At 45.8% G+C, this 26,542-nt stretch overlaps 1 long non-coding RNA gene across 3 annotated transcripts; it reads right to left on the reverse strand.

The window, feature by feature from the left end:
* Positions 1-467: 467 nt before the first annotated feature.
* LOC310743167 lies at positions 468-10,195 on the reverse strand. Of its 3 annotated transcripts, none has more exons than XR_014538844.1 (3): positions 10,135-10,195; positions 8,728-8,789; positions 468-696 (listed from the first exon to the last, which is right to left on the reverse strand). It is a non-coding gene; the product is annotated as an uncharacterized lncRNA (long non-coding RNA). The 3 variants fall into 3 exon arrangements; XR_014538846.1 differs by lacking the exon at positions 468-696 and adding an exon at positions 3,219-3,309; XR_014538845.1 differs by lacking the exons at positions 8,728-8,789; positions 10,135-10,195 and adding an exon at positions 2,591-2,627.
* Between the last annotated feature and the right edge of the window lie 16,347 nt (positions 10,196-26,542).

The raw sequence follows: 26,542 nt of genomic DNA on the forward strand, positions 1-26,542 counted from the left end.
ACGTCCCTATTTTCATCAGAGAAATGTTGGAGGGTATGGAGTTATGCAACCCCCTGAGCCAAGGAGATAAGTAACTACACAACCTTTAGAAGACATTTTAAGGCAGCTCTGTATAGGGAATTTTTTTTTAAAAAAATGTTTTATTGTGGTTTTTATATATGTTGGAAGCTGCCCAGAGTGGCTGGGGCAGCCCAGTCAGGTGGGCGGGGTATAAATAATAAAATTGTTGCTGTGTGTCATCATCTTCATTACCATTAACAGGACGTCCCTATTTTCTTTGGAGAAATGTTGGAGGGTATGCAATCCTAGCTGCCATTTGTACTGTAGATCCAGGTCAACTCAATGCCCTCTGGACGGACGACAATTCCCATGAGCCTTTGCCCGTCCCTTCTGCATGCAGTGCATGTGCTCTCCCACGGAGCCCTGATCCTTTGGTGCAACAGAGCACAGAAACAGGCTGTCAGACCTTTTGATATCGGTAGGATTAACTTCATTTATTCCATCGTAAGTGGCTTATGGATCAGGCTGCAAGCACTTGAGTGCAAGGTCTCTGATTTATGGCAGTGTGTTTGTGAGAGAGGCGGGGGGGACACACCGAAATGTTCACCAGCAGGGCTCTGTTCATTTCTTTGCTTTGTGATATATGTTCTGTGGTCCTGCTTTGCTGGATGCAGCTCAACAGCTGCCTCTTCTTGCCTGGGGATACGGTAACCAAAGAGATGGAGTGGTTTTGTAAGGGGAAATGAACCTCATTGGTGCTATATACTGTAAATGATCATTAAAGCATGGTGTGTTATGACACTACAATATTAAGTTAGTTGATAGACTTCGCATCAGACTCACACACTCACCCCACCCATGCAAGTCCAGACTATGCAGGAAGTGGACTCCCACAGAGAGCTGAGTATCCAGGCCACCCGCTTGCAATTGTGGCTCCTCACTTCTGCTCCCTGATAAGCCACTCCACAAACATGGGGGACCGACTACCTAGTATGTCCTGTGGTCAAAAGCAGCCTCTGGCACATAGGAGGAGGAAATATCTCAAGTCAATGCCCCATTAGACAAGGGGCGGGCACCCTTTTCAAAATAATGTTCTGCCACACCCACACAGTCTTGATTTTGTGACTGTTGCCTGCTGCTGTTAAGAGCGGTGGACTTGTAATCTGGTGAACCGGGTTCGATTCCCTGCTCTTCTACATGCAGCTGCTGGGTGACCTTGGGCTAGTCACACTTCTCTGAAGTCTCTCAGGCCCACTCACCTCACAGAGTGTTTGTTGTGGGGGAGGAAGGGAAAGGAGAATGTTAGCAGCTTTGAGACTCCTTCAGGTAGTGATAAGGTGGGATAAAAAATCCAAACTCCTCCTCCTCCTCCTCTTCTTCTCAATGAAGAAGGTCAACGTTTGGTCAGCTATAATGGCCCCAACATTGCACAAAAGGTGTTGCAACTCTGGACCATGTGGCAACTGGTGGGTTCCCCTTCTTTCGGGGGAAGAATGGGGCAGCTCTCTGCCTTCTAAATACCTTTTAAATTTCCCACAATGCCCCCAAATGATTCTATGTTGGGTCATTGTGGCAAATTAAAAGGGAAACTGTGTTCAGTCATCTGGCAATGACTGGAGTGCAGAGCAAGTGTGTGTGTAAAACAGTGGCCTTTTCAGGACCACTAAACCCAGTTCCCTGCCCTGCCCTGAGAAAGACCAAGATGAGGAAGATATATTGCCTGTGCCCGAACAGTCTGAGGACAAGGCCCTCCTAGACTTCCTCAGATTCTGAGGCTAAGCCCCTAGTAGCATCTCCTTCTCCTCTGCCTCACAGAGTCAGTGTTGCACAGTGATTAGCGTTAAGACTAGGACCTGGGAAACCAGGGTTCAGGTCTTTGCTTGGCTGTGGAGCTCACAGGGTGAACATGGACCAGTACCTCCTTCTCTCAGCCTAACCCTCCTCATAAGGTTCTTGAGAAGATACAATGGAGAGGGGGAGAAGCAGGCACAAAACACCTCCAGCACCTTGGAGGAAAGGTGGAACAAGTATGAAACAAAATTAATTAATTAATTAGAAGCCAGGGTTGTAGAATGAGACAAGGGTCCTTCACAGCTTTTCCCAGGAAATGGGCCCGGTTGCTAAACACGCTGTGCCACTCTTCAGAGGGCTTCAGCTCATTGCTGAGTCAACATCTCATCCACTCACTACAATAGGGGAACAACTACAACCAGCAGAGCTCACTGAGAACTCTCCATGGTCCTGAAACAGCCTGTTCAAATCTAGATTTTTCTTGTGAAGTGAACCTGACTTGACCCGCTGTGGTCTCCCCACCTCCCCCTTGCCCCTTGTGGAGGCTATGGGTATATCTTTATATTTTACTTTTTTAAATTAAGGGATGCTTTTAGTTCTCAGAAGTCTTCCCCTTGCTGGGTTTTTTAAGTGCTGTTTACTGATTTTTTTTAATGCTCTTGTGTGGGTTGTATCCTGCTTTTTATTCATACTGTGCTGGTATTCCTTGCATAGATTGATTGTTTTGTAAACTAGGTGGCAGTCAAATGCCTAAACAGATAAATAAAACTGGAATAAAACTTACTGGAAGAAACTTTACCTGATGTGACTTTTCCTGAGTAAGACTATGAACCATGTATGCTGGTCCAGGGGGGAGGTTACTGTGGGGCGAGGTCCAGGACAGTCCTCCATGGGCAAAGTGGGGTCCACAGCGAGGAGCCGGGCAAGAACAGGAACTCTGGGGGAACAGGACTGGATGCTGGCTGAAACAGCTCTTCAACGACGTTGCTCCCGCAACCTGGGACCGGGCTGACTGGCCTTAATTTTCTCTGAGGCCAGGGGCGGTCCTGGCCCCCAGGTGACCCGCCTCTCCTGGCCTTAAGGCGAGCACTCCTCCTGGGAGAAACCAGTTCCCTCCGCCTCTCTGCCCTGAGCCTCTGCAGCTCAGGAGAGGCCGGTGGGTTACTGGACCCAGGGGGAGACTCACTTTCCCCTGACAGGGCTGGGAGAGGCGCACCTGTAGGCAATGCATCCTCAATCGCCTCCGGAGCCAGAGTGGATTCACCTGGTGCCTGCTCCTGAGGATCCGGCACAGGTGCAGGCGCTTCAGAATCAAGGCCCTGCCCCAGCTCAGCCGGCCCTGGAGGCGGGGACTCCTGCACAGGCTGGGATTCTTCCGGTTCAGCCTCTGAATCGGATTCCCAGGCCATCACACCATGCCAGGCTTATACACCCTCCTCTGATGAATTGCCTGCCTGCAACCTGAGACTTCTGCAATCAAGGCATTGCTGCTCTTCCCTTTTCAAGCACCTCCTGGTTCTAGGAGAAAGAGGGAGGGGCAGGGGAAGGTGGGAAATCTACTGACCCATCTCTTCCCTGAACTATCCCTTCTTCCTCTGCTGCATCCTGCATGCCTTCTTCTGCCTCGGACTGTCCTGACTCTCCCTCCTCCTCTGGCTCCTGCCTTGCAGGTGGTGTGACATCCCCCCCCCAAAAAAAACCACTGGTCCCCTCTCCTGGGTCCTTCCCCAGGCCCCCTGCCTCTGCCACACACATTGCAAGTCCCTGACACTCTGATCTCCCAGACAGGCTGAGAGACATGAACAGTGGGTCAATGAGGCCAAGATGGGTAATAATAATAATAATACCCCAGGGCAGGTTACAATGGTTTAAAATACCACTTTAAAAACTGTTTAAAACAACTCGCACTCACAAAAATATAAAGGTAAAGGTAAAGGGACCCCTGACCATTAGGTCCAGTCGTGGCTGACTCTGGGGTGCGGCGCTCATCTTACTTTATTGGCCGAGGGAGCTGGCGTACAGCTTCTGGGTCATGTGACCAGCATGACTAAGCCACTTCTGGCAAACCAGAGCAGCGCACGGAAACACCGTTTACCTTTCCGCCGCAGCGGTACCTTTTTATCTACTTGCACTTTGACATGCTTTCGAACTGCTAGGTTGGCAGGAGCAGGGACCGAGCAACAGGAGCTCACCCCGTCATGGGGATTCGAACTGCCGACCTTCTAATCGGCAAGTCCTAGGCTCTGTGGTTTAACCCACAGCACCACTCGCGTCCCTCACAAAAATAAGGTGGGTCCTAAAGCTGAAGCAGGAAAGGAGAGAGGCCAAGAGGCAGAGATGAGTCCAACTGGTGAAGAAGCTTGGGTTTCTCTCCCCCCCCCCCCCCGCTGCAACAAGCTCCCCTCCCCACTAGTCACTGGAACTCTCTTCCACAAGATGTGTTGAAGGCTAAGAAAATGATTAGAGTATTAGATAAAAAAGGTAAAGGGACCCCTGACAGTTAAGTCCAGTCGTTAACGACTCTGGGGTTGCAGCGGTCATCTCGCTTTACTGGCCGAGGGAGCCGGCATTTGTCTGCAGACAGTTTTTCCAGGTCATGTGGCCAGCATGACTATGCCGTTTCCGGTGAAACCAGAGCAGCGCATGGAAACGCCGTATACCTTCCTGCCACAGCAGTACCTATTTATCTACTTGCACTGGTGTGCTTTCGAACTGCTAGGTTGGCAGGAGCTGGGACCGAACAATTGGAGCTCACCCTGTCATGGGGAGTCAAACCGCCAACCTTCTGATTGGCAAGCCCAAGAGACTCAGTGGTTTAGACCACAGCACCACCCACGTCCCATTAGATAAACCATCATCATCATCATCATCATCATCATCATCATCATCAAAATTTATATACTGCCCTTTATCTGAAGATCACAGGGTGGTTTACAATGCCTTGTGGGTCTATCAGTGACTGTTAGCTGTGATGTTCTGAGGTGGTTTACCTCCGGAGAGCACTTATTATGGAACCACAGTTGGAGAGGACTATTTCCTTTACACCTTCCCTGTGGGAAGCAGGATGCTGGACTCGGTAATCCTTGGAGCAATATTGTTATATGGCTAATCTGATTTGAATCAGGTCTGACCCACCAGTCTGTGCTAATCTCTGCTTCACACTCTGCCTGTCTCACTGTGCCTTTCTGGGAACGAATGCACAACTTTGCACAATGGCATACCGATTACAATTAAACCACTCAATAAATTCCGAGGCTTTTATACCTTTGCAAACCCAATAAAGGTTTTGTGCAAGTTCAAAGCATTCCCCATGCCCCTGTCTTGTACGAAGGGAGAGAGGGGAAATTAATGGCACACAGCAGCATAATGGTATCAGAAGTAGCAATGACAGGACATGAATTATTTTAATGCTTTAGCGGCGGAGTTACTGATACTTCACAATTCATGAACACATTTTTCTATTACTACCGTGTCATGCTTTTATTGACTGGTATAAAAACACCATTTGTATATCTCTTTTCTTCTTCACCCTGCTGTGTTTCTATTTTACTGGAAATGTCCTGTAACAGGTATAACATCAGCTCAGATTACCAAGAAATCTATAAAATAGTTTCCTGCTACTGCATTTGGTACGGATTGAAAGAACACATTATGATCCCACTGAGCTCACTGATAAAAAAAGAGAAAACCCACACACGTATACATAAACTGTTATTCTCGGGCAAACATGACTTATCCTCACCTGATCAAAATTCTAGATGTATCCACTTCATTACTAAATGATGAAAGTGGTTCGTTTTTGTGCTGATATGTGGCACAGATGTATTATTAAAAACACGCTCTGGATGCCTGTGTCCCATATTTAGGTTGTCAGCTTTTTGCACTGCACAAGGTGGAGAGAATCTTTTGATGCAGCCGTTACAGAGACATTGAGCAGTTTGATGTAAATATCTTATGGAGATCCTGGAACTGCAACCCCAAACAAGAAAGAGCGAGCTAACATGAAAAGTATGGGTGCCGAATGGTTTCTGCCACTCGCTGCTGCAATTTGGCCAGGGTGGCGGTGGTAGATGTACTGAAATCTAGACCTGGACTCTGTGCTCTCCACCTAACCTGGGGTCTCTTGCTCAGTGGTGGAGCCTGTATTTTGCATGCAGAAGCTTTTGTGTTCAGTCTCTAGGGTCCCCAGTTAAAGAAAAAAGATCACATAGCAAGCACTGGGCATTACCTTTGGCTGAGAGTCTGTAGAGCTGTAGGCAATCAGAGTAGGCAATATTGACTTAAATGTACTAATCAAATGAGAGCTATTTTCTCCAAAATAGGAGCATAGAAAGCTTCCTTATATTGAATCAGGCCAATGGTTCATCTACACAAACCGGCAGCCGTTCTTCAGAGTTTCAGGCAGGAGTCTCTTCCAGACCTATCTGCAGATGCTGTGATTGAACCTCAGACCTTCTGCATGCAAACAGATGCTCCACCAATGAGTTTCACCCCTTCCCTGGGAAACACAAGTGGGGGAGATAAGTCCATCAGGACTTATTCATCCAGCATCTCCTGCTCCTCTGCTCCACCATTCACAACATTTCACTACTGGGTTACCAAAGAGGTTTGGAACGTTAGTGAGAAGAGTCAACATATCATCACTGTCTATTATAATGTCATCACAAGAGCCCTGTTGGATCTGGACAAAGACCCACCTAGACCAGCACTCTGTTCTCACAATGGCCAACGAGAGGCCCATGAGAAGTCTGACTGCAACAGCACTCTCCATACTTGTGGTTCTCACCAACTAGTATTCAGAGGCACACTGCCTCTGTGCCTCTGACAGCAAAGAGAGAACTCAGGCTTCTTGGCCAGTTGCTACTGATAGCCTCATCCACCAGGAATTTGTCTAATCCTTTTTACAAAGCCATCCAAGCTAGTGGCCATCACTACCCATTGAGGAAGTCAACCCCATTATTTCACTATGCACTCAGTGAAGAAGTCATTTTATTTGCAAGTCCAGAATCATAGGACTGTAGAGTTGGAAGGGACCACAAAGGTCATTTAGTTCAACTCTCTGCAATGCAGGATAGAGCCCACAACCCTGAGATTAAGAGTTTCATGCTTTACCAAGTGTTATCTCTTCTTCTTCCTCTTCTACTTCTTCTTCTTCTTCTTCTTCTTCTTCTTCTTCTTCTTCTTCTTCTTCTTCTTCTCTTCCTTTGCCAATCTGAAACTGTGAAGGCCCTTTGTGAAGGACATTTTTGGTCTCTCTGTGTGAGTGCTTCAATATGTTATCCCAGACTTTTCCAATCTGGTGCCAGGGCTGGTACCAGATTCAGGTCAGCAAGCAAGAAGCAGAGTTTGTCAGAGAAGTGAACTCTTCATTCAAACAAATGGCACGCCACTCAGCCACACTTCCCAGTAAGTCTTGTCCTCATAGAGCAGTTGCCAGGACTGATGGTCCCCGCCTTCAACCCCCTCTAAGGTTTCTCCACTGCCAGATGTTTCCCAAGCAGTCTCAAACTGCGACAGGGCAGCTCTAATCTCTGTTCTGCTCTACACATCATTCTGCATGTCCTTGGAGATAAGGGGAAAGGGGAACTGGTTACAGCAGAAGAGGCAGGCTCCCTGTATTCTTCAGAAGCCTCTTGTCCCACCTCCTCTGCTTCAGCCTCTGAATCGGAACTGCTCCCTATCACAGGCTCTCCCTGTTCACCAAATCCTGTTGCCCTTTAAGCATCTAGCAACTCCTCCAGTTCTTCTCCCTCTGACCTCTCCTCTGCATCCCACCAACAATCCCCTGGCTCTGAGCCTTCCTCCTCTAGGGTTTACCTTGGGGGTTCCCTGGCTGGTGCCCCCCCCCACCACTCCTCTTCATCCTGCCAGCCCCTGACATCTGGTGCCCCCCCTATATTGTTGACCCAGCCAGCTTAGCCAATGGTCAGAGGCAATGGGTTGGGAGTCTCAATCACCTGGAGGGCACAAGTTTGGGAAAGACTGTCTTATCCTCTAATTTCCTTTCCCTGCATTGAACCACCTTCCCTTACCAGTTTGTCAGGTTAGCGTCTGTTTGCAAAATTTATCCGCTAGAGCACTGCATAGGCTTTTTAGACCCCTTTGGAAATTCCGGCCCTTTTGCTGCCTCTTCAAGAGATTATGCAGAAAGCAAACATTGATAAGCTCATGTAACAGACCTCAAAGAGAACTCTCTATTCCTGGGCTCATCTTTACCAAGTAAATCCTTAATCGACTTAATTTATCATTCACCAAGATCTATTATGTTTAAGATTTGATTTTATAGACAGCAGTTAACAGGCATAATTTATTGTGCTCTTCGGTACTCTATGAAGGCTTCAGCTTAATGCTCAGAGCTAAACCTCCATCTGATAGAAAGTGATGGCAATACAATCTCATTCATTTTTACCCCCTATCTGATTTGCAGGATAACGTGTCCAATGATTGGTTTTAGGGGAATCTCGTTCGGGGAGCAAGTGGGGAATATTGCACAAGAACTCTTATGGGTTTCACTTGGCTGCCTGCATAACCAATGGCAACCTGGATCTCTAATTCCAATACTGTGTATTTGGGTCTCTGGGACGCGGGTGGTGCTGTGGGTTAAACCACAGAGCCTAGGGCTTGCCAATCAGAAAGTCGGCGGTTCAAACCCCCGCAATGGGGTGAGCTCCCATTGCTGGGTCCCTGCTCCTGCCAACCTAGCATTTCGAAAGCACGTAAAAGTGCAAGTAGATAAATAGGTACTGCTCTGGTGGGAAGGTAAAAGGCGTTTCCATGCACTGCTCTGGTTCGCCAGAAGTGGCTTAGTCATGCTGGCTACATGACCTGGAAGCTGTACGCTGGCTCCCTCGGCCAGTAAAGCGAAATGAGCACCGCAACCCCAGAGTCTGCCACGACTGGACCTAATGGTCAGGGGTCCTTTTACCTTTACCTTACCAGTTATTTTGATGTTGTTTTCCATTTCTGTGATAGGCAGGGCAGACTGAAAATCTATAACCCTGAAAGAAAAATCCCCCATTTTACTTAGGCCCTGTAACTCTCAACGTAATATTCTGGCCATTAATCATATTCTTACTATGTCCAGGTTCCTCTTTGGAAATCCGTATAAGCTCCAATGCATGCACAGAACTTCAGCCCTCCATAGGCACCTTGCTCACTCATTTCAATGGAACAGAGACTTCTACAGATGCATTTGTTGATACTCACTGCTTTTTTCATTGATGAATGTGGGGAAGACTTTAGGGTTGAGGCAAAGTCCTGTGAGTGTGCTGGAGCACCCTCCAAGGCATGGTTGCACCGGGAGACATTTCTGGTGGTCACTGTAACAGACATTGCATACGCTTCAGTGCCTGATGCTTTTAACACAACTCAAAACAGTTTACATTAGGGTGGTATAAGCTTTCCTATTATTCTGTCCATGGTCCCCATGAGAATAATTGGACTGCAAATTGGATCCATTACAGAGCAGGAGGCTTTGACTGAATAAGGGAACTTCAGGTGCCAGACCACAATAGCTGCTACACTTCCCTCCTCTGTTTACCTGTCTGTGGGGTTGGCGCAGTGCATTCGTGTCTCCCCTCTACATGCCAGTGTGCATTTGTGTATTGATGAAGCGCTACAGAAAAGCAATCTTGATGTGGTCATACACCTCAAGATCCTTATTAGACTAGAGTTTTACCAGTGTGTGTGTTTGCACTTGTGTTCATTGATCAAACTCTGGAGAGAGCGGGGGAAAGAATTTAAGAACTGCTTGATTTTATGCACAGAAGAGCACATGTGCAAGATGAACCCGGATGCAGTATAGCAGGGGTCCCCCAAGGTTGATCCGGGGGTGTGTGTCAGTGATTTATAGGGTTTTGTGCCACCCATGAAGCAGGAGCCAGGGCTGGAGGAAGGGGAAGAGTCCATGGTGCAGGAGGTGCAGGATGTGTCAAAAGTGGAGGAACAGACTGTTCCTGAGAGGGGTGACTGGTAGAATTCCCTCCATCCCCATCACCACTGTCTCCAAGGACCAGGAGGCACTTGAAGAGGCAGGCACAGCTGCAACTTCCATGGAGGATAAGTCTCAGGTTTCTTGTGCACACCCCATCAAACCAGGGTACATAAGTGTGGATGGAGGCATGGTCACACTCTGTGTTTGGTGCACTTTAGAAGATACTGTGCCGCATGCTTTGCCAATAAAGAATTAAACTATCAGACACTTGTCCTCCTTGGGCTGGGTGTGCTCAGGACATAGGCGTGTATTTCCCAAATTTGTCTAGGGCTCTTTTAAAGCCATCCATGTTGCTGGTCATCACTGCCCCCAGTGGGTGGGAGTGAGTTCTGCAGTTTAACTAGGTTCACTGTGTGCAGATCAGCTTTCATTCATCTGTCCCGAGTCCTCCAGCATTCAGTTTCATTGAATGGCCACAACTTCTAGTGTCACAAGAGAATTTAGAATTTATTATTTATACCCTGCCCATCTGGCTGGGCTTCCCCAGCCACTCTGGGCGGCTTCCAACAAAGTATTAAAATACAGTGGTCTATAAAACATTAAAAGCTTCCCTCAAGAGGGCTGCCTTCAGATGTCTTCTAAAAGTCTGGTAGTTGTTGTTCTCTTTGACATCTGATGGGAGGGCGTTCCACAGGGCGGGTGCCACTACCGAGAAGGCCCTCTGCCTGGTTCCCTGTAACTTGGCTTCTCACAGTGAGGGAACCACCAGAAGGCCCTCGGCACTTGACCTGAGTGTCCTGGCAGAACGATGGAGGTGGAGACGCTCTTTCAGGTATACTGGACCAAGGCTGTTTAGGGCTTTAAAGGTCAGCACCAACACTTTGAATTGTGCTCGGAAACGTACTGGGAGCCAATGTAGGTCTTTCAAGACCGGGGTTATGTGGTCTTGGCAGCCGCTCCAAGTCACCAATCTAGCTGCCAATCTAATGTCACAAGAGGGGGAGAGAACCTTTCCTCTATCCACTTTCTGCATAATTGTATAAACTTCAGGTCCCCTCTTCCTTGCTGCAACTTGCCCTCATACTGGTATCACACCGTCCCTCCATTCTTCACACAATGAATATTAAACTATGGAATTTGCTTCCATGATGGCCAGAAGCTTAGATGGTTTTAAAAGGGGGTTGGGAGTGGAGGGTAAGGCTGTTGAGGCTTACTAGTCATGACCACTGGAATCAGAAGCAGATTGACCCTCGTGAAGAACAGTGGGAGAGCCCTACTGCCTTCCAGCCATGCTTGAGGGCTTCCCAGGGGCCTCTGGTTGGTCCTGCTGAGAAACGGGATACTGGGTTAGATTGGCCTTTGATCTAATCCATCAGGGCTGCTCTTATGTTCTTAGAAGCTGAAAGAACTGAAAGCTGCAACAAGCTGTGCATGCTCCAGTTTCAGATTTCCAGAAAATAATGGACTGGAGGAGCAATAAAGAGATGAAATAGGGGGAGCCCTCTTATCCGAACTGAGGAGCATTCAGCCCTGACAGCTCTCCCTCCCTCCCACTGTCTACAGTGGTATATCCCAGGCTCTGATTTACCATCTCATCTGCTGTATGGGAGAACTAGCCAGGGAATCCTCCTCCTGCTTTCTAATTTACACTCCTGCCTGTTGTGTACAAACATGTCCTTGTCAATGCCACCTTTTTAGAACGTAATGGAAACCAATAAGGCCTGCCGCCAGCCAGCCAGCCATGTTGCTGTGGAAATGTCAACCTCTATTATCATTAAGCATCCAATTAGGTGAAGGGAGTCAATATCTGATCATTAATATTGGCAAACCACGGGGAGCGAAAAGCATGGGGTCAATTTCTCATTTGTTAGAACTTGGCATTTTGCAAGGGCCTCACACCGCAGTACAGTAGGCATGCATGCTAATTTTGGCTGAAGTTTAATTAGTCACACATTCAGTTCTTGCTTGCAGTGCTGGAGCTGGAGCTATCAAGTCTGTGGGACTGATAGCTGCGTCTGTGTCAGAGAGAGAGTCTCAACGGATGGAACGCACATTGCTGTCACCATCATGTTCACTGAAATATTTGGGGTTCATAAAAGTTCAGGAGTTCAATCCCCATAGCACTAGGTCAGCCAGCTAATTGCAGGAGGGTTTAGGAAGCTGCCACAAACTGAGTCAGTTCTTAGGAAATGTGCATATATCAACTGAAGTTTGTACATTCTCTAGTTATTGTGCATAATCTCCAATATGTTAATATATGCACATTTCCCAAGGCCCGTTGGAGATGATGTATATTGACAAGGAATTGCACACAATTTCCTCTTCATTGGAGAACTATGTGCACATTCTCCACAAGGCCTGGTGAATGGTGCACAATGGCCAGTGATTATGCACATTAGCCCCTCAATTTAAATTCCACTGAACGCATACAGAAACATGCACCAATATAGTGCAAAATTTCCACACTCAAAACATTTTCATGTGGGCTTTTAAGGAGATATGAAATCCATCTTGAAAAGCACCCTACTTTGGGAGCCTCATGTATTTTAACCCCCTGGTGTGCTGTTGCTTCTGTACCATTTTTGGAGTGTCTTTCTCCTTCAGTGAATGCTGCTTTTCAATCAGGTATCACATAATGAACATGTGGACGTATTGGCAGCTCACAGTCAGCCAGTCATCACCTGATGATGACACTGAGTGGAAACAAGACCCCTATTCTGCCGTGACTCTGAATGGGAGTGGGGAGAGATACATGTCCCCATTGTCAAGGCAATCAGGATGGCAACCTCTGTCTGACCATGTCTGACCAGCACTACATGGTGAGACTTCAGTCATTTTGCTCCTCAATCCTGCCTCTTGATCTATTCTCTCATTCTGACTTGCTCTTCAGTCCTAACTGCTGGCTTGCCTCACAGTACAGTGGTACCTCTGGTTAAGAACTTAATTGGTTCTAGAGGTCTGTTCTTAACCTGAAACTTTTCTTAACCTGAGGTACCACTTTAGCTAATGGGGCCTTCCGCCTCCGCATGAGTTCTGTTCTCATCCTGAAGCAAAGTTCTTAACCCGGGGTACTATTTCTGGGTTAGCGGAGTCTGTAACCTGAAGCATCTGTAACCCGAGGTACCACTGTATCTGCTTCTCCGCTTACCTCAGACTAGGACAAATTTGTCCATTATAATAATAATAATAAAATTTTATTTATACCCCACCCTTCTCAGTTCAAAAACTGGGCTCAGGGCAGCTAACAACAAATTTAAAATACTTAATTGTAAAAGCAGCATAAAATACAGTATAAAAACATGAATAACAATAAAATTCAAAGTTCAGAAGTCAATTTAGGGGAAATCCATCTAATAAGCATTAGATAATCACCAGGGCTAGCTGGCTGAATTAGTCCTACTTGGGCCAGCGAGGAGGCCAGGGGAGAATTAGCTGTGGGGTCTCAGAGTGGGTAATCTTCATAAAAGGGGAGGGAAGAGAAGGGAAATAGAAGATTAGGCTGAATTCAAATTAAAGGCCAGGTGGAATAGTTCTGTCTTACAGGCCTGACAGAAGGAGGTTAAATCCTGAAGGGCTTCAGTTACCTTCACAGTTTTTTCCATTTTGCCAGTTTTCTACTTCAGATGGCTTTCTCAAAGTGAATTAACCAGCATTTTACTGTGCAATCCAAACTAAGATCTGCCAGGATGAGTGAGTTTGGACTAGGCAGTTGTTGGGCCAGCATATTATCTACCTCATCCTGGCTCAGCTAAGGGTTCAATGCTGTAATTCCCTCAATCTGGCTGAGCCAGGACTATTGGGGTGCAGCTGGCAGAATTTAAACCAGCAGGACCTATGCCAGCACAAGCCCCCCCAAAAGGGGTGTTTCAGAGGATGGGTATGGGCTTACACCTATTCCAAAACTCTTTCAATTTAGTCAGTTGACCTGGCAACCCATTGGTACTTAAAAGCTGGCAAAAAAGGGTGGTGTAAATCAAAATCTATTTTAAAGGCTTGTTCTCCCTCTGGCAGGCTTGGGTGGGCTCTCCCAGTGGTAGCCCAGGTCCTGAATGGAGTTTGGAATAGCAACAACTTTCCCTAGCTTAATTATAGTTGGCATGAGTTCCATCAGCTTCTGAAATTTAGGACTGTTATGTGAGTGTGGATTTCTCTTCATACAGACATTTTTGAAAGCCTTCTCCTCATCTGATTTATTTTTGTATGTTATATTCACTTATTGTTTATTGGCTACATTGTGAGCCTCTTTGGGCACAGTTTTGAGGGAAAACTGGCATGCAATTAAACAGATTATGACAATTCCACAGACACCCCATGCCTACCTCAAACTACAGCTCACAGCCCAGCCCAGACACTCCCCAACCTCCTTGTGACACAACTAGGGCCACATTTTCACCATATGTCTAAAGAGCTACAATACCACGAGACAGGAATGTCCCCCCCCAAGGAATTATGGGAAGTGTAGTTTATCAAGGGTGCTGAGAGTAGGTCCCCATTCCCCTCACAGAACTTCAATTCCCAGAATTCCCTGTGAAGAGGGATTGGTCATTAAACCACTCTTTGAGGGGAAAGGTGGGGGTCTCCTAATAATTTTCAGCACCCTTAAGAAACTACAGCTCCCAGAATTATTTGGGGGAAGCCAAGACTGTTCAAAATGGTATGATACTGCTTTGAATGTATGCTCTTGGTTAAGTACCCAGGTCTGACTGAAGAGAGAGGAAGAGGTAGTGTTTATGCTTTGCCTACATGGACACATTTCATTCCAGACTTTCCAAGTGTCGTTATTTTCCAGGGACAGTCCCAGATTTACAGACGCCATCCCAGTTTCTGATTTGATCCAGGAATGTTCTGCTTTTCCTTAGGACGTCCCTATTTTCACCAGAGAAATGTTAGAGGGTATGGAGTTATGTGACCCCTGAGCCAAGGAAATAAGTAACTATACAACCTTCAGGAGACATCTGAAGGCAGTCCTGTATAGGGAAGTTTTTAATGTTTTATTATGTTTTTCTATATACTGGAAGCTGCCCAGAGTGGGTGGACAACCCAGCCAGATGAGCAGAGTATAAATAACAAAATTATTATTATTATTATTGAATAGGCTGTCCCTATTTTCATCAGAGAAATGTTGGAGATATGTTATTCCCATTCCTTTATGAGGCTGTGCATAAAATTGAAAGCGAACCCTTTTATATGCAGCAAAGGGGTTCACAAAAAACCCTTTTGCGTGTATATATGTACTATCAAGCCCTTTTAGTGGCTTGCTATCCCCCCCCCCTTCTCGTTGTTTCTTCAATTGTTTTGAAACATGATGGGGAAAGAATAAATAAATGTACTTTGCTGCAAGCATATATTTTTTTTTAATGACAACATGCGAGTTTGATAGGAGCATCAAAGTATTGAGGCCACGGAAATTATGGAAATGAGGCATTCTAGTTAAAGAACTTTCAAACCCTCCAGCTCTTTTGAAGAGTGTTAATTCAAGAAATTAGATACCAAATTTTAACTTTTTCATGCTAATAACAGTTTCATAATGGGGAGAAAAACTCGTTAGGAAAGGTGACAAATATGAGATTCTATTGAATGAACATTTAGATTCAGAACTCTTTTGAGTGCGCCCTGGGATATATTTACACAGCCGACGACTCTCTGATGTTATTAAGTAATTTATTTGAGAAAAGTCTACATTCATGAGTTTGCATAAGGACAATATCAGGTTTACAGAGGCTTCTGTTGTCAGTTGAGCAAATCCCTAATATACAATGATTATTGCTTTAAGATTTTCATTACCCTGGTCAATATACTGCCCGATATATACACAATGTCAGTTTCATCAGCTCCAAGTGTCCATTAAGAAGAAGAAGAAAATGTTCAGTGTGAAATAAATAATGCTGGTTGCAAAATTAACTAAGCATCAGTTTTGCACAGGAAGAATAGCACAATCAATATTCTCTCGTTTTGATTCTCCCTTCAACGTAGTACATTTAATGCAGGCAAACAAATTATAGTAAGGCAGAGAGAGAAATGCCTGTAGGGTTTGAGATCTGTCTTCTTTCAACAGTGGCTCATTCCCCTTTGTTTGGCAAAAGCTGCTTCTGGGGGTGGGGGAATCATGCCTTCTCCTCGCCCTTATTTGCCCTCAGTCTTTTGCCATTTATTCCGATTGGCTGTGGAGGTCTGTGATGTCATCACACATTTAGCTGCCTGACATCATTGACAAAAGCCCACATCCAGTTAAAATGAAGGAGCAGTATGGGCAAATGAGGGCTAAGGACAGTGAGTGCAAACGACGTAAAAAATATGGATGGGATTTTTGGGGGCAGGGAATTGCACAAAAGTAGGATAAGTTTTTCAACACACAAAAGGAGCATGAAATGCGGTGAGCAGCTTTGGTTTGACCCCAAAATCAAGCGAATTTTTATATAAAAAAATTAAATTTGCTCTGCCATAAACAATGGTAATAGTTATAGGTGTATAATTCAAAGAGTCCTGCTGGATCAGGCTAAGGACCCATCTAGTGCTGTTCTCCTAATGGGCAACCAGATATTTACGGGAAATCACGACACGAACACAACACAACTCTTGGGATTCCCAACAGCAGGTGTTCAGAGCATAGCTGTCAACCGTCCCTTATTTGGCGGGAAACTCCCTTATCCCAGCGCTGTGTCCTGCTGCTGTCCCTTATTGATGATGTCCCTTAAAATTCCCGGGTTTGAAAGCAAGCAGCTCCTCTCCCTCCCTCCCTGCTGGCCAGGGAGGAGGGAGGCTCCAACTGTGTTGCTTGGCTGCGTTGCTCACCCAATAAGGAATCTAAGAATGACTGGGGGGTGAGCTTGCATGCCTTGTGCCGATCAAATAGGCCACGTTGCCTGGGGACTCGCCTTTGCCGGGTTGCTGCGCTGTGGGAACCACTGCTTGAGGCTTTGTTTGGCTGTTGGCTGGGCTTTCTGCCTTTGGTTCGGAGGGGCTCAGAGGTTGAACATACCTGTGCCTGGAAAATCCCTTATTTTGGCTGCTGATCCCTTATTTTTAAGGCTGCTGGTCCCTTATTTTCAAATCTGTAAGTTGACAGCTATGGTTCAGAGCCATGCTCACTCCAACATTAAAGGGGAACACAGCCAATGGTGCTAGTACCACCGAAAGATAGTCTTTCCACTAAATCAGTGTTTCTGAAAGTTGAGTCTGTTGGACTACAACTCCCATCACCCAAGAAAAAACTGCCCTAAATGAATGGGCTGGTGGGGTGTGTGGCCTGGAGAGAGAGGGGGTGTGTGATCTGGGCAGGGGGTGTGGCCTTGTGAGAGTCCTGAGGCCAGATCAAATGGTCTTGGAGACAGAGTTGGCCCCAAGATTGAGGGAGCCCATGTGACGTCAAGCGCACGCCGAGCATCGCGTGACATCACACGCATCTCACGAGACCGCACAGGCCAGTGCGGACTTCTGCTAGGCTGTGCCGGTCCTCTCAGTGTCTCCTGATGCTGCACAGGCTGGTTCGACCTTACACCGGGCTGCGCTGGTCCCCTCAGTGCTTCCCTTCACTGTGCAGGCCGGTGAAGCCTTACAAGATGTCGATCCTCTGGAGGAGGCCCAGCACTCTGGTGGAGCCAGGGGCTGAAGCTGTGGTGTGTCTCAGGCCCCCTCATAATTGATGGGGCTGTGCCCCCTTCAAACAAAAGCCTAGGGGGCTGAAGACACCTCAACCCTCTAGAGTTGGCACGTGTAATGGCCTGGGACTCGGGCTTGGACTCGGAACCAGAGAAGTCTCATTCTGCACCAGATCCTTTGCCTCAGGCATCATCTGAACCAAGTCTGGGGCCTGATTCTGAAGAGTCCCAGTCTGCACAGGTTCCCCTGCAACAAACACCTGCTGGGCCAAGTCAGGGGCCTGAGCCTGCCCTGGCTCCAGATGCGGGGATTACCTCGTTGCCTTCAGCTGGGCCATCACTTACAGCTGCTCCACTACCGGTTGGGTTAGGGGAGGCTAATGTGGCCCCTGGGTCTAGTATCCCACTGATGTCTCCCGAGCTGCAGAGACTAAGGTCTGAGAGAAGAAGAGACCTGAGTAGTCGCAGGAGAAGTGCTCACCTTCGGGCAAAGCAGGGAGGTGAGTCGCTGGGGGCTCAGGACTGGCCGTTACCCCGACAGAGATAAAAGGCTGACGGACCCCGCAGCAGGTTGTGGGAGCAACATTGCTGTAAGCAAGATCCTGCCTGAGATCCTGTACCTGTCCTTGCCTGGTTTCCTGCCTCGTGTCCTGCCTTGACCCTGTCGGACTGACTCCTAGCGGACCCTACGGATTCTGGACCGGTCCTGGACTGCGTTTCACGGGTTACCCCCAGGCCCAGCACAGCAAGCCTGCTTGGGGACCACATTTGGCCACAGAGTTCCCCTCAGCAACACCAGTCTCTCTACTTGCAATTTGATCAGTGGATGCAAAGCATAGCCATAATGGCTAGTAGTCATTGATACTCTCATCCATCCTCCATGAATTGACCTGATCCTCTTCTAAACCCATCCAAGTTGGTGGCCTTCACTGGCTCTTGTGGGGACAGATTACAAGCATCATCTCTGGTGCTTGGTTGTGTGCTAATGGTGAGCCGGTGTTTCCAAAATGAGACTTGAGAGCAGAGGACTCTTATGTGTCAGGGCATACCTACTAGACACGGTGCAGCTGAGACTAGCATTCTGCACTGTGTGTGTTTGTGTCAGTGAGAGAGATCACAGTTTTTTGAGCTGTAGTGTAACAGCAAGGGAGGCAGATCTGAATTTTATTTTTATTCATGTGCAGAAGGAAGAGCTTTGGGGACTCTAAGTGGATGATGCCTTTTGCGGAGCTGATACTACCATGTGGAGAGTAGTGATGTCCGCCGGGGCATATGCAGGGCTGGAGGAGAAATTTCATTCAGTTCACATTTTAACTGAGAGAACCAGCGTGGTGTAGTGGTTAAGAGTGGTGGACTCATAATCTAGTGAACTGGGTTCGCTTCCCCGCTCCTCCACATGCAGCTGCTGGGTGACCTTGGGCTAGTCACACTTCTCTGAAGTCTCTCAGCCTCACTCACCTCACAGAGTGTTTTTTGTGGGGGAGGAAGGGAAAGGAGAATGTTAGCCGCTTTGAGACTCCTTAGGGTAGTGATAAATCGGGATATCAAATTCAAACTACTCCTCCTCCTCCTCCTCCTCCTCCTCCTCTTCTTCTTCCTCTTCCTCTTCCTCTTCTTCCTCTTGTCTACCAAGTTCATGGTTGCTGAAACAATGTGGGAACTGAAACACGTTCGAATCCTTCGGAATGTCCACTTGCTCCTGATTTTGTAATATGGTTCTCCAACCCAGAAATGTGGCCCCCCAAAAGTGTTACAAAATGGAGGTATTAGTGAAAATATTTAAAAATGCATTGTATTAGGTGGAAATGTTTGCCAAATTTTTCATATTAGGCAAAAATGCAGCATTATGTAGTGGTTAGACAAGTATGTAGTGGTTAGACAAGTTGGACAAGTATCTGAGAGGGTTCTAATCCCCACTCGGCCATGAAAATCTCTAGGTGACCTTGGGCCAGTCACTAGCCTCTCAGCCTAACCTACCTCACAGGGTTGTTGTTGGGAATAATTGAGGGGGAGGGGGAATATATATATATATATATATATATATATATATATATATATGCGCAACATTGACTTGATTGGAAACAATAGTTGGATGCAAGTGTAATTAAAAATGCATATAAAAATGTGGATATTAGGGGAAATACATGTTAGTATTTTCCCCCACCATAAGGGGATAAACTCCAAGGCCAGAGAAGTAAAGTTAAAAGTCTTCACAGTGAAATAATGAGTCCAGCCACAATCATCCTGAGTTTTAAATTATAAGAATTTAGAATTAAATTAGACTGCGAGGTCATAAGGAACACTCTCAGCTGGCTGCTTTGACTGATGAATGACTGATAGGGGAGGAAAAGGGAAATCAGAAAGGGAACAACGGAATACAAAGGTAGAACTTAGGAGAGCAAGGCACACATTTAAGAAGGTTATTGAAAAACCAACGCTACCAATAAACTGTCTGATCTGACGACAAATATCAAAAACATTTTAAAATAATGTGCGAAATCAGCCCTACAATTTCTCAAAAAGCTTTCTTCCTCTGTTATAGAGTCTTCCTTTTTCCTGCTTCATTCTAAAACAGGGATTTAAGAAGGCATCACTTTCCATTCTGCCCTGCATTTGTCACATGCTGCTGTGGTTCTGTTCTGCTGCAGTTTGTCTTCCACCAAAAACTACGTTACTCATTTCACTGCCTCCTATGGCAGAATCATGTCGTTGACATAACTAATGCTGTAAATGACATTGCCATTACATCATTCCACCCCATTCATTTTATTGCAAAGGAAAGGAAGTGTAAATGGAGCGGGTTTGGGGGGACCAATAATTTATGCACCATTTGTGGACTGAAAGCAACATCAGCAAATCCCAATCGTGTTTGCTGGATTGATTCCCTTTCCAGATATGAGATGAATAAGCAAACACCAGCAATTTCTGCTCCTGTGTCTGTTTTCACTGGAATTTTCTGGCATTCCTGTTCTCAGAGCACTTTAGAATTAACATGTGTGCGGGATTTTGAGCTTGTCTTACCAATATGATTTAGGTTGCATCAGAAAAAGTATATTGTCTAGATCAGGTGAAGTAATAGCCCCACTCTATTCTGGCTTGGTCAGACCACAACAAGACCTTGTGCAGAGGAGAACGACCAAGGTGATAAAGGGCCTGGAATCCATGCCTTATGATGAACAGTAGAAGGAGCTGGGTATATTTAGCCTGGAAAAGAGGACACTGAGAGGAGATATGATAGCCATTTTCAAATATCTCAAGGGCTGTCACATGGAACATGGAGCAAGCTGGTTTTCTCCAGAGGGTAGGAGCCGAACCAATGGCTTCAAGTTCCAAAAAAGGAGATTCCAATTAAACATTAGGAATAACTTTTTTTATCTCAGATTACATCACAGTCTCATACTACATCACTGTCAACACAGCTGTGGGCAATGAGGGACAATCTTTGATGGGAATGCCCTCGGGTTGCATTATTCTGGTCTCAAGTATATCAAGAAATATCTAAAATAATAAAATCATCTGTTCAGACCTCTCCACGGCTGTCATTGCTGAAAAACTGAACTGACAGCATAAAAGCTTGATTCTCTAAAGGGCTTTTGACATGGATGTTAGCTGCAGCTTGGATTTCAATAGCCCAGAAACGGAAAACCATGAAAAATCTACTTTTGAATTTATGGTATAAGAACTTATGCACTTTGGCTATTGTGGAAAAAATAATAATGCATAATCTGTGTGTCTCTAGGAGGATGGGGGATCCAGAACTCTCTTGTATCATCTGGTGGGATTTTATTTCCTATGATTCAGACTTCGATGCTCAACATTCATCCCAAGCACTTTAGCTTGGGAGATAGAGATGTATTGATGGATAGTGGTAGCTCACCAATTTTTTATCTTATTGTTTATTCTTTGTTTGCTTTGTGTATAGTACGATGTAAGATATTTTAACTACACTTTTGGGTTGTTGGTAATGGTCATTGTGTTTCAATAACATTTTAAAAAAGAAATTAAAAGGAAAAAGACCCCAACCCAATTTGTCTCCCCCACTTTTCTCATTTTTAATGCAATTTCATTAATTGGTGGGAAATTGTTTTTTTAAGGCAAGACAAATTTTTGGCACAACTCTAATTTAAGGCCATCTTGTGACCTTATTATCTACAGGAATGAAGGGTTCATAAACTTGTTGTAGACCCCAAAGCCTGGCATAGAATAATAGCAATAAAATGCAACTCAGAGCTCAGAAATTTTGTCAGAAACTCTGGGGTATGAATCATTGACCCTGATTTTGAGGTCTAACCAAGTGCTCAACCTGGGACACATCAAGACTGAGGGACATTTAACACACCATTTTAACTTAGCAGATACATTCTCAGACTACCACATATGCTGACTCCTTAGGCGATCAGTCTTGAGACTGACTCCGACATATTTCTTAACAGCCATCAAGTTTCTTGCATATTATCAGAATTGCTCCCAATTTTAGAACAACCAGTGAGAGCATAAAATTTTCGGCCCTGATCCTCAGTTCATTTAAGTGACAGTTTCCCATACCCAGCAGATCATTCAAATTAAATAGCTACCTTTTCAAATGCCTATCATTTGTGAAGGATTCCGTCTTTCCCCAAAGGCAATTTATTGTCTTACTTAGAATGACGTGCTACACTACAGCTAGGGCTGCTGTCAGAGGTCAGCACCACTGGGCATCTGCTGAAGCCCACATCCTAGTAGGGAAGGCACTGCCAATCCCCAAAGCCTTCAACTGCTCCCCTTCCTTACTGTGGCTGCCTCTACATCTACTCTCTCAAAGTCAACTGAGCAGTGAAAGAAGCAAGGAAGTGGCAACCTCTGGATACAATGTCCTATTTCTCCTTGGGAGGTGGTGTCCATTGATCAGGGATGAGGAACCTTTTTCATCTAAAGCAGTGATGGCCAAACTTGGCCCTCCAGCTGTTTTGGGACTACAGTTCCCATCATCCCTGACCACTGGTCCTGTTAGCTAGGGATGATGGGAGTTGTCCCAAAACAGCTGGAGAGCCAAGTTTGGCCATCACTGCTCTAAAGGGAACATCTGGTGGCTCACCTGCCAAGTGGAGGGCAGGGCCAGAAGGGGAAAAAGGGGAGCAGAGCCTGTGGAAAGGTGTGGCCTGGGCAGAGTTCTGAGTGGAGGTGGAATGGTCTTCCATTTTCTCAGCTTCCCAATTTCCCAATCTTCAATTTGCTTCTCCATATTCATGCTGTAATTTGTGAGCAGGTGTCAGGAATAAATCACACTGAGTAAGTGAAGTTAACTCCTTATTAGAAGAAACAAGGTCTGCCCTGGCATGCCAGGCCTAATGAGTGCTGCAGCTCTTCTCGGTAGGTCTTGCCCCTCTGAGGCAGCTGTGGAGGCTGAATATCTTCATGTTTGAACTGCTAATGTGCCTGTCACTGCTTCTCCCTCTTCATGCCTCTTCTGGTGCAGGGAGACCAGCAGGGAGGGGAGCAGCAGGAGGGGAATACCCTGGCTTCTTCACCAACCAGCCTGAGTCATCCCTGCCTCTTGGCCCACCTCCTCTCCAGCTTCTGCTTCTGGACTTCTGTCTGACACAGAATCTCCTTGCTCACTAAACCCTGTTACCTCTTTGCTTCTGACACCTCCTTCCCCCAATCTTCTTCATCTGACCGCTCATCGTTGCCGCACTACCACTCCCTGTGCTCTGAGCCTCCTGTACACAGCCAGTCCATGACACCTTCTCATGAAAATCCAGCAGTATCTCAGTTCGAATGTCTTCCAATAAACAAAATTTTGTGTGCAGTTTTGACCAATGTATGCACTTTTGAAAGCAATTTCCCCATATGTAACACATGTGTGTCTCTCTCTGTGTGTTATTTTCACGGCTATATAAATCCTTAGGTCCGATTAACCCTAGTTAATAGGGTTTGGGTGGAGAACAACACAGCAAAATTCAGAGAAGTGCTAATTCCAAAGGAGACCTGTAGTTTGTTCCGGGATGTGCTCACTTGATAGATTTGACTTTAACTCCTCCATAGATCATTCAAGCAAAGTGCACCTCCCCAGTCTTGCTGTGCCACTGTTCCACCACGTAATTTGCATGAGGGTTAACCTGGCCGGCCACTCTAGGAAACGATGCTAGCTCAGACTGACCCTTGGCCTCATCCAGCAGGACAATGTTTATCTCTCTCCTCTCAAGGCGGCTTACAACGTGATCATATCCAACAGCAATGCACAAATTCACCCCTATCCCTGCCCTATGTTGTCACAGTAGCAGTAGCAGAGGATGACGCTCCCAAGGAGCAGAACTGTAATAAGAACAGATGTTTATATACGCTATCAGCATGCACAGTAAGACAGTGCAGAACAAGGTACTTCAAAAATTAATAATGAACTGCAAATAACAGCAGAAAAGTTCCTTTATCCACCTTCGCATTGAGTTATCTCCTGCCTTCACCATGTGTTCCAAACCCATTTCATTTTGTCATCTAACAATGTATCTGGATTTATCACCATTATGTATTTCGCCCCTCTATCCCACTTGCTACTTTGTTCCTTCTGTCCTTTAAAAATAAATAAAAATTAGCTTGACTAATCAGAAATCACTTCTTCTCGTAGCTCATTACCCAGATATGGGGAGAACGCTTGTTTACTGAAGGAAGTAATTGGATTAAAATATTGCAAAGAGAAATCTGAACCATAATGAATTTTTTTTTTTAAAAAAAGAAAGACGAAATATAAGCAGCGTGAAAACTGACAAAGACCAAAGCAAATTAAGCACCCTAATGAATGAAAATGCTATAAATAGCCTACAATATTTAAGAAATCATTTTTCATTGTAGCTTAGCTAGTGCCTCTTGTTCAACTGAAGGCAGCTAAATGCCTCATAAGAGGAGAGAAAGATTTATGTATTTACAAGGTGATGGCCAGGTAAACTATTGAGTGTGGGTTTAATTTATCTTCTGGGCCTTGTAAATTTTAACAGAGCTTGACGGCATATAATTTATGGGCAAACCGTAAACATTCTGGACTGGATCCAGTCGTGGTACTACACACAGACCAGCTGGAAACGTAGAAGAGAAAAGGAGAACAAGCAGAGACATGATAGAGGTATATTAGAATGATGCACGTTGTGGAGGAAGCAGATAGAGAAACTGATCCCCCCTTCGTAATACTAGATCTTGGGGCCATCCAGCATTCAGCTTCATTGGAACAAAGTCCCATGTGATCGCTGGACTGAAGGTCAAAGTCACATGTGGAGAAAGGGGAACAGTCAGAGAGCCAATGGGGTGCTGCCCTTGAGGGACACCTCCTAATACAGTGGTACCTCAGGTTAAGTATTTAATTCGTTCCGGAGGTCCGTACTTAACCTGAAACTGTTCTTAACCTGAAGCACCACTTTAGCTAATGGGGCCTCCTGCTGCTTCTGCATTGCCGGAGCACGATTTCTGTTCTCATCCTGAAGCAAAGTACTTAACCCGAGGTAATATTTCTGGGTTAGCGGAGTCTGTAACCTGAAGCGTATGTAACCTGAAGCATATGTAACCTGAGGTACCACTTTATGAAATCCATTGCTTTCAGAGCTCTATACAAAGTCTTCAGAACATGAGTTCGGGGTGCAGAATTCGTTTCTGGACCTGGAGTTCGCACAGAGGACTCCAAATCCCATCACCCCTAACTAGCATGGTTGATGGCTAGGGTGTTAGAATTCCTGGTCTATGATTGCAGTCATGGGATTTTTGTCTATCACATGACAGTGTATGTTTTGACTCCACAGAGTGGGAAGTGACGGAGACAGGATGTTTGTGTTACTGTGTTCCGTGAAGTGGGACAATTCTCCTTTTTTCTTTTTCTCTTTGCTGTCTGATGCTAGAGAGAGGGGGAGCCATGTTGCAGTGCTCCGTGTGTGTTTATATGTAAATAAATGAATAATAATCCAGCTTCTACCTAGGGTTTTAATAGGTCATAAGATTTTATGGTAATATATTCGTAATGTATTTTTGTCGGTGTTTGTCCTTTGATGGTATGGCCTGTCGGCTACGCAAATAAAGTCTATTCATTTCATGCAAATAAAGTAGATTAGCCAAAATGTTGAGTTGCTGAGGTCTGCCACGCATGATGCACAAACTCTGCGGATCCCTAAGTGTGCCAGTGTCTGTAGGCATCGATCGCTGTGATGTTCGGGCTGAAGAAAGCTTACGAAGCTCCTGAACGATCGGCCAGGAGGGTGTAGGTTGAACTCCTGACATAGGGATGATGGGAATTGTAGTTCAACAACACATGAAGGGCACCACATGCACGAGGCCTGATCTGGCCCAATGTTCTCTACACTGACTGGTACGAGCTCTGCACGGTTTCAGCCTGGGATCTTTCCTACCCTACCTAGCGTTGCTCTGAGTTTTGTTTCTGTGGCTAAATGAAGAGTACGCCATGCCTGCTGCAGACTCTGGTCAAATTAGACCTGCCTGATCACTCAGAGGGGTATTCGGCTTGCCAGAGGTGACCAAAGGAAAGAGCTGTTTTCAAACCTGCCTAATGCATAGCTTTCAACCTGCAATTTACACGCCGCGTTCGGGACACCTGGCATGAGAATTTGGCGCAGCAAAACAAATTTCATTTAGCCTTGCAAAGAAGGTGGCTCGCTCCCGGAACTGTTAATTAACTGAATATAATTAGGGAAGCAAAATAGAAAGGACTGTCTCACTATAACCCTAGTTGCTTAACCTTTAGTCGTCCCTGTGATTAACATTATGAAATTTGGGCTGGTTTCTGCTGAGCTCCAGGCTATTAATTGAATCAGTATAGAGGGAAAATGTATCAGCGTAGGCCGAACGATGCTAAAATGCCACATGTCTATGTGGAACAATTATGCCATTATTATTATTATTATTATTATTATTATTATTATTATTCTGTATAGCACATTGGCAGAATCCAATATTTGAGTTGCAAAGCTATCTGGTTGAAAGCGTGCCTAGTGTCAGAAATAAGAAGACTTCTGCTTGTAGTGTTTGGACAGCTTTGGTCCACCTAGGTAAAAGGTAAAGGTAAAGGACCCCTGGACGGTTAAGTCCACTCAAAGGTGACTATGGGGTTGCAGCACTCATCTCGTTTTCAGGCTGAGGGAGCCGGTGTTTGTCCACAGACAGCTTTCTGGTCATGTGGCCAGCATGACTAAACCACTTCTGGCGCAATGGAACACCATGACGGAAACCAGAGTGCATGGAAATGCTG

The sequence above is a fragment of the Podarcis filfolensis genome, assembly GCF_964270895.1.
Source record: "Podarcis filfolensis genome assembly, chromosome: 10".
Taxonomy (NCBI): Eukaryota; Metazoa; Chordata; class Lepidosauria; order Squamata; family Lacertidae; genus Podarcis; species Podarcis filfolensis.